Here is a 9204-nt window from a genome sequence, read left to right as displayed (position 1 = left end):
AAGCTGAGTCGAGCGAGCCCACCGAGGGCGTGAGCGATTCGTCGAGGATCGACCCCTCACCTTCGCACCTTCAGGCAGCTCGTCGGAAGCGGAGCCCCCAGCTCCACCGAGAAGGCGTCTCCGCAGGGCCGGGGACGTAGCGGGGCGGCAGACGGGACAACAGCCGCCGCGCCGCGCGACGTGCTCCATCGCGGCAAGCACTGTTGCCGCGGGAGCACCTCACGCCGCTGCAGCAACCGGAGCGGGGCCCTCCTGGACCACCGCTTCTGCTACCGCCAAGCGCCCAAGGGACCCTACTCCTCCGCCTTGTCGCGCCGAGGGTGGGCCGGACTTCGACCTCTCCGCGCTCAGCTCCGACGAGGAAGAGGAAGAGTATGATTCTTGGCTGTACTTGTAGTTCTTGAATTCTTGCTGTCTTGTCTTGTATCTGATTTGCTTGGCTCCGAATCCATTCCTTTTCAGGACTCTAGCCCAGAGAGCGGCGAAGAGAGCCAAGGTCCCGGTGATTGTCATCGAGGACGATCCCACCGCGACAGCAGGGGGTGCGCCCGAGACCACCATGCCGGACCCGGCAACCATTCTTCAAAGCAGCCCCCAGCGCAGCCCCCAGCGTAAGTATATGATTTACTTCCTGTTGTTAGGCGCGCTTGGGTGCTTCTTCTTTGTTGATATCTGACTTCTGGTTTGTGTAGGAGCAGAGCAGCCTCACCAGGAGTGCCCGGGAGCCACTCCCGGCATGCCGTCTGCTTCGACTACTCCGCCAAGGGAGGATTCCCCGGCAAGGGAGACTTCTCCGGCAAGGAACAGTTCTCCGGCAAGGGACAGTTCTCCGGCAAGGGACAATACAGGTAATCCTCTTGCTTGAAAACTTCCCTTGGATTCTTCTTCTTCTGATCTTCTTTTTGACTATTTGCTTCACTTTTTCTTCCTTTTCCGGTCGTCAGGTCCATTTGCCACGGAGCCGATGGAGACCGAGGTTGCCGGAGAAGGAGCCGGCGCTAATGAACCCGCCGGCGGAGAGGCCGCCAAGGCTGCCGCCGCAGGAGCTGGCGTGGGGTCCGGCGATCGCACTGATGGCCCTGAGGCCGCAGGAGCGTCAGGCGTTGCGCCGACCGCCGATCCCTCCGCCACTGCTGCAGCGTCAGGCTCCGAAGAGCCCCAGCCCGGCGCCTACTTGAAGGCCGGCGACAGCGTCTTCATCAAACTCCCCTGGGCGTCGAGCTCCAGGGCGCCGGTTGAAGGAGAAACCTTCGACGAAGAGTTGCTTGCCTTCGCCGGGCTGACGCTGGTTGACGCGCCAAGCAGCAGCAGTGGCGATCCTGAGGAGGAGCAGCTGCTGCGGAAGCTGCTGTCGCTCTACCGCGCCCGACAAGCCGAGCTGGCATCCCGAGAAGCGCTTGTCGCGAAGGCGGGCGTGGACATCGAGAAGCGCGCGGAGGAGCTCCGAGGCCTCCACCAAGAAGCTCTCCGGTCCTTGGCGGAGGAGCAGGAGCAACTTGCTGATGAGCGGAAAGCCTTCCTCCTCGAGAAGGCTGAGGTTGAAGAGCAACAGCGACTTGCTGCCAAGAAGCTGTCCGCGCAGGAAGGCGAGCTGGTGCAGTGGAAGGTCAATCTTGACAGCCACGAGGAGGAGCTTGCCGCGCGCGAACTCTCAAGGAAGCGAAGGACGCTGCCGTAGCTGCCGAGACCGCCAAGAAGGAGTTGGAGACGAAAGTGGCGCAGCTAGAGGCCGATCTCAAGGCGAGCAGCGAGGATCTTGCCGCGCTCAAGCGTGAGCGTGAGAAGGACGCCTACACCCTTGGCGAGCTGCAGGGTCGTCTCGCCGATAGGAGCAAGGAGCTTAGCGCCGCCAAGGACTCCAATGCGGATCTTGAGTTGAAGCTGGTACTTTGACCAAGACGCTGGACGGCGCGAGGGAGCAGGCGGTGGTCTTGGAGAAGAGAATCAAGGCCGACGAGGCGCTGCTGGCGAGTGCTGCCATCACCCAGAATACTTTCAGGGATAACGTGGAGCACTGGACCGAGGGTCTCGTGGATATTGCCGCCGCCATCGACAGGGAGCTGGCGCAGCTGGGGATGGAAGATCTTGGATATCCCTCCGACGAGCACCTCCAACCCAGCGCCAAGCTCAGCTTGTTCTTCAAAGGCGTGGTGACAGCCCTCCAGCGACTCCGGGAGAAGATCCCAAAGCAGCTGGCCGACGAGTCAAGCCGGATTTGCGCGGGAGCTCTTCAAAAGGTGCTGATGAAGGTGGCCTTCCGCAACCCAGGCCTCAACCTCACCAACGTCCTTCGGACCTTGCCGCCGGATGCTGATCTGGAAGCGCTCAAGGCCCTTGTCGCACCCATTGTGGACAAGGTGAGCGGGATCAAGAGGGTTGAGGGCGATCGCGTAGATTATGCCGCCCGCTTTCTCTTTTCCTTGTCGCTGCTGGTCATGTTATGAGAACAATCGGTTAGAGCTGCGACAAGCTATCTTGTAATAGGACTCTATTTTGGGTAGAGATTGCTATGTTATTTCCTTTACTTGATTCCTTCCTTTGTATGTTTTTGCCCTACGCTTTTAGGGAACTTGTCGGCGCAGGCACCTGAGCCGCGAGCGCTGAGTGCGGGACGTCAGCAGCCTGCTGGCGGTGCCGCTACCGACAAGAAACCTTGTCGCAACTAGCTGCAGCTCACTTAAGTTGTTGAGCGGACTCGAAACAAAGTAAGGGCGCAACTAGCTACGAGTTGGTTCCTCCGCGCACAGGTTTTTCATACAAAGCAAGGTCGTTCGAGGAAGATAACTTAAAAATTTTAAAACTGATTTCTCAAACTTTAGCAACTTAGCTTTTCTTTCGTTTGCTTCCCGGTAAGGCGAAACTTCTTCGAACGACGCTTGGTCCACACCATTATCTTCTCCTTTCCCCCGGCAAACTTGTGGGCGAGGGAACCTTCCTTTCTTTGAGAAAGAGAAAGAAGAGAAAATAAAGATATGGAGCCTTACGGCTCGTTATTGCTTACCGGGGGCAGGTGCTGCACAAAGTGTCAGACAATGCATGCAAAGAGAAGTAGAAAGCATGAAATTGACAAGATGTGCGGAGCACATGAGCTTTACTTATGCACGGGGTCTGCGCCCGGCTTTGTACAAAGGATTACATGCAACATCGGCAAGACTTGTACAAAAGGTGGTTGCCGGAATAGGTTCCGGCAACCGCGCCCTACGGGTAAAACTTACGAAGATGCTCAATGTTCCAGGAGTTGCTCACCGGAATGCCATCTTCGGTCTCAAGGCGGACATCGCCAGGCCTAGTGACTCGTTTCACCCGGTAAGGGCCTTCCCACTTCGGCATCAACTTGTTGGAATTCTTGGCGGACTGAACGCGCTGAAGAACAAGGTCGCCTTCCTCGAGACTTCTGGCATTAACTTTGCGGCTATGGTAGGGGCGCAAAGCTTGCTGGTATCGAGCAGCTCGTACAGCAGCCTGAAGACGGTCTTCCTCAAGGAGCAGCGCGTCATCTTGTCGCAACTGCTCTTGCTCAAGCTCATCATAAGCGAGCACTCGAGGCGACCCGTATACGAGTTCCGTGGGGAGAACTGCCTCTGCTCCATAGACTAGAGCGAAAGGTGTCTGGCCAGTGGCTCGATTTGGCATCGTCCTGATCGACCAAAGTACCACCGACAGCTCCTCAATCCAGTTCTTTCCGCACTTGTGCAGCCTGTCGAAAGTTCTGGTCTTGAGCCCGCGCAGCACTTCAGCATTCGCCCTCTCCGCTTGACCGTTACTTCTCGGATGAGCAACAGAAGCGAAGCAGACCTTGGCGCCAAGATCTTGGATGTACTGCATAAAGGTGCGGCTCGTGAATTGTGTGCCATTGTCGGTGATGATCCTGTTAGGGATCCCGAAGCGGCAAACAACCGACCTGAAGAACTTCACTGCTGACTATGCTGTCACCTTCCTCACTGCTTCCACTTCCGGCCACTTTGTGAACTTGTCGATGGCAACGTACAAGTACTCAAAGCCCCCGACAGCTCGGGGAAAGGGGCCGAGGATGTCGAGCCCCCAGACCGAAAATGGCCAGGATAAAGGGATCGTCTGGAGAGCTTGAGCTGGCTGGTGTATCTTCTTGGAATGGAACTGGCACGCTTCACACTTGGTTACTTGTGCAGTCGCATCCTGGAGGGCTGTCGGCCAAAAGAAACCTTGCCGGAATGCTTTGCCGGCAAGTGCTCTTGCGCCAATGTGGTGACCACATATGCCTCCATGTATCTCTGCCAACAGCTTTTGTCCGTCTTCCCGGTGAATACACTTCAATTTCACGCCGTTGAGCCATCTTCTGTACAATGTGTTGTCGACAAACTGGTACATACTTGACTGTCGGGCTACTCTTTCCGCTTCTTCTTGCTCTTCGGGAAGTTCTCCTGTCTGAAGGAAATGGACAATCTGCTGCGCCCATGCTGGAGCTTGTGGCTCGACAACAAGGACTAAAGGCACACCTGCTGCTGCGGGAACATCCGCTTCTACGGCGAGAAACTGGGGCTCGGCCGGAGCTTGATGTTCCCCGGCAAGCTTGCCGGAGCAAAACTTGTCGGGAGCGTTTGCTTCAACGGAACAAACCCTAGGGCTTGCCGGAGCAGACTGCTCCTCAGCACTTTTGGTGTTGATCTTGGGGACCTTCTTGTCGGCGGCTTCGGGGAGCTCTGCCGGGAAATAGTCACTAGAAATCAACTTCCTCTTCTTGCTCTGTCCAGTTGATGGCGTTACGGATGGTTGAGTCAGCTTGAGCACAAAGATCCTTGGTTCCACAGGTAACTTAAGTGCGGCGCACTTCGACAGGCCGTCGGCAATGTCGTTCCGAGCTCTTGGAACATGTTCCATTTGTAGGCCGTCAAAGTGCTCTTCTAGCTTTCTCACTTCATCAACATAAGCTTCCATCAACGGACTCTGATAACTCTTGTTCACTTGGCGGACGACAAGCTGTGAGTCACCCCTGACAATGAGCTTCTTGATCCCAAGGTCTGCTGCGATCCTGAGACCGGCAAGCAAACCTTCATACTCTGCAGTATTGTTCATTGCTTGCTCCTTGGGAAAGTGTATCTGGACTACGTACTTGATGTGCTCTCCGGTGGGTGCAACAAGTAGCACGCCCGCACCGGCGCCTTGCAGCGAGAAGGCACCATCAAAGTACATCAGCCACTCTTTGCTCGCTTCCTTGACGGGGATGCTCATTTCTGGAATTTCTTCATCTTGCGTTGGCGTCCATTCTGCTCTGCTTTGGATAGTTGAAGTGCTCTCAAACTTGAGGCCAAAGCTTGACAGTTCCAGTGCCCACTCGACAATCCTGCCTGTTGCTTCTGGATTTTGCAGTATCCTCTTCAGTGGAAAACGAGTGACGACCGTGATTTCATGTGCTTGGAAGTAATGGCGCAGCTTTCTCGAGGCCATGAGAAGGCCGAAAAGCAACTTCTGCACACCAGAGTACCTTGACCTAGCCCCTTGCAGAAGGGAACTGACAAAGTAAACCGGGCGCTGCACCATTCTTTTCTGCATTTTCTCACGCGCCTGCGCAGATCCACCCTTGTCGGGACCAGAGCTTGCCGGCGAAGTCCCATGCTTGTCGCTGGATGCACCTGCCGTGGTTGCTGGCTCTTCATACGCTTCCCTCTCTGCCACTAACGCAACACTAACCACTTGATTGGTTGCCTCTATATACAGCAGCAACTTCTCTTGTGGCTTAGGTGCGACAAGTGTTGGAGTGGAGGACAGGTATCTCTTTAAGTCCTGCAGCGCAGCCTCCGCTTCCGGAGTCTATTTCATTGGACCCGCCTTTTTCAATATTTTGAAAAATGGCAGGGCGCGCTCAGCAGACCTAGAGATAAACCTGCTGAGAGCAGCCACGCAACCGGCAAGTCTTCGTACATCCTTGACGCGCTTTGGTGCTTCAATCTGCTCGATGGCCTTGATCTTGTCGGGATTGGCTTCAATTCCCCGTTGAGACACGAAGAACCCGAGAAGCTTGCCGGAGGGGACTCCAAACACACACTTCTCGGGGTTGAGCTTTAGGTTGATCTTGCGTAGATTTGCAAAGGTTTCGTCTAAATCTTGAATCAGGGTTGCCTTGTCCTTGCTCTTGACCACTATGTCATCCATGTAGGCTTCCACATTTCTGTGCATTTGCGGCTCAAAAGCGTCATGGACTACCCTTGCAAATGTTGAACCAGCATTCTTCAAACCGAAAGGCATCCGTACGAAACAGTACGTGTCACATGGTGTGATGAATGCGGTCTTCTCCTCATCCTCTTCTGCCATGAAGATCTGATGGTATCCTGAATATGCATCAAGAAATGAAAGCAAGTCACATCCGGCCGTGGAGTCAACAATCTGGTCAATGCGTGGCAAGGGAAATTGGTCTTTGGGACAAGCTTTATTGACATCGGTAAAGTCGATACAAAGCCTCCATTTCCCATTTGCCTTGCGCACGACTACAGGATTGGCCAACCACGTAGGATGGAGCACTCCACTGACAAGGCCTGCTGCTTCCAATTTCTTGATTTCTTCTGCGATGAATTCTTGGCGCTCCACTGCCTGCTTCCTGACTTTCTGCTTGACAGACCGCGCATGAGGACAGACGGCAAGATGGTGCTCGATTACTTTCCTAGGAACACCGAGGATGTCAGAGGGTTGCCACGCAAACACGTCGACGTTCGCCCGCAGGAAAGCAATGAGCGCGCTTTCCTATTTAGGGTCGAGAGTGGCACTGATGGTGAAGGTACCACCAGTGCCGTCCTCCTTGGCGGACACCTTCTTGGTCTCTGGTGGAGCTGCCATTGTCTTCTTACACTTGCCGGTGGAGCTCAATGGTGCGTCCTCGACGGTAGCGCAGCACTCCGAAGAGGTGCGCTTGCCAGAGTGGGCATCAGAGCTCTTGCCGGACTTGGGCTTCTTCTTCGCCCCGGGAGCTTCAGCGGCAAGTGACTTGCGATTTGTTGCGGCTGCTGCTTCCCGGTAGATCTTGTCGGCGCAGATAAGAGCGTCCTTCTTGTCGCGAGGGACAGAGATGACACTTATCGGGCCTGGCATCTTCAGCATGTTGTATGCATAGTGAGAGGCCGCCATGAATTTGGCGAGTGCTGGACGGCCAAGTATCCCATTGTAAGGCAATGGGAAGTCAGCAACGTCAAAAGTGACCCTCTCAGTCCTGAAGTTCAACTCGCTGCTAAATGTCACCGGCAACGTGATCTTTCCCTTCGGCTTGCTCCTTCCCGGATTGATTCCTTGGAATGTGCCTGTCTCTTCGAGCTCGCCATCAGGGATCTGGAGTTTCTGGAGTACCACGGAGGAGATCAGGTTCAAGCTGGCCCCGCCGTCAACTAGCATCTTAGTGACCTTGAGGTTGCGGATAGTTGGTGAAACCAACATCGGCAAGCACCCGACCACAGTTATGCGATCAGGGTGGTCCTCAATATCAAAGATGATAGGCGTGCTGGACCATTTGAGAGGCTTGCGTGACTCGACGGGTGGTTCTGCCGCATTGACTTCCCGCACCCACTGCTTGAGCTGGTGGTGTGAAGTATGCAGAGAAGCACCGCCGTCAACGCACAGGACCTCTGTGGCTTTCTGGAACTCCTGCTCATCGGTCTCGTCATCATCCATATCTTCATCGTTGTCGTCATCTTCATCCCTGTCGCGGCCGCGGGGAGGTCTGTCTCCTTGCCGCTGCTTGGCCTTGCCGCGGCGCCCTCCTCGACCGGGGCGTTTCTTGCCAGCTCCTCCAGCACCTTCCTGGGCCTTCTCCCTGTCACGTCGCTCGTATTCAGCTTTCTGCTGCTCGACAAGCTGCTCGACCTTCTTGCAGCTCTGGAGGTCATGGCCCTTGGTGCGGTGGATCTTGCAATACTGCTTGTTGGTGCTGTCCTGCTTGTCGGCGATCGCCACAGCCTCCTCGCCGGAGCTTCCAGCTTTGGCTTTCTTGGCGCCACCTCCGTTGCCGGACTGCTCAACAACTAGCACTTGTTTGCCTTTCTTCTTCCTGTTGTTCCGCCGCCGGTTTTTCTTTGCCGGGGCAGCTTCCTCACTATCAGATCCTCCTACCTCTGTATTCTCTCTGGGGAGTTTCCTCCCTTCCTCAGCACGCGCACATTTGTCGGCCAGGGCATATAGCTCACTGACGTCTCTGACCTTGCACATCGCCATCTCCTCCCGCATCCTGCGGTTTTGCACGTTCTGATGGAACGCGCTGATTACCGCGGCAGGATGGACATTTGGGATGTTGTGCTGTACGCGGCTGAATCTCTGAATGTACTTGCGCAGGGGCTCTCCTTCCTTATGGGCGAGCGGATGAAGGTCGCTCTCTTGGCCATGAGGCTTGTGGCCGCCTATAAAGGCGCCGACAAACTGATGGCATAGGTCTGCCCAGGAGGATATGGAGTTGTCCGGCAAGTGCATGAGCCAGGATCTGACATTGGGCTTGAGCACCAGCGGGAAGTAGTTGGCCAGGATCTTGTCGTCCCGCCCCCCGGCAGCTTGCACCGCGATGGTGTAGATGCTGAGGAACTCCGACAGATGCGACTGGCCGTCGTACTTCTCTGGTACGTCTGGCTTGAAATTCTTCGTGCTGGGCCACTGGACTTGCCGCAGCTCACGGGTGAACGCAGGGCAACCTACCGCGTAAGGCAAGTCGCCTGGTTCCCCTGGAGCATGCATGTCGACAGAGGGCCCAGCGTGCTGGTCTGCTTGATGCCGTGCTTCTCTTCGGCGCTCGATGCGAGTTCGAGCGTCTTCTTGCTATCGTTCGTGAAGAACTTGGCGCTGATCGCGACGAGCTCGTGGATCTGATGATGCGGTGGAGTCGCTGTCGAGGTGGATCCGGCGAGTCGGCAATCTTGGCCTTCGGGGTGGAGAGTGCATGGTGGTTGTACCCCTACGGGTTTCGTCGCCATCGGCTCGTGCCTGGCAATCCTGCCGCGGCAGCGATGTACTCGGTTGCCGCGGAGTGTCGCCGTTGGCGAAGCCGATGAGACTCTGAATGGTGGCCCTCCATTCATCGATCTTGTCTGCCGTTGGAGGGTAATCCAGGAGAAGTTGAGCTCGCGCCAAAGCTTCTGCTGGAGTGGCGGGCGGCAGTGGCGAACGGCGCGAGGAGCGGGATATGCTCGGACTTCTAACTATGTTAGAAGGAGCAGTATCCCGTCCAGGCGATCGCGTCTCGCTTGTGCCAGCATGTTG

This window comes from Triticum dicoccoides, chromosome 3B, assembly GCF_002162155.2.
Source record: "Triticum dicoccoides isolate Atlit2015 ecotype Zavitan chromosome 3B, WEW_v2.0, whole genome shotgun sequence".
Taxonomy (NCBI): Eukaryota; Viridiplantae; Streptophyta; class Magnoliopsida; order Poales; family Poaceae; genus Triticum; species Triticum dicoccoides.
Note: the sequence above shows the minus strand (reverse complement) of the source record.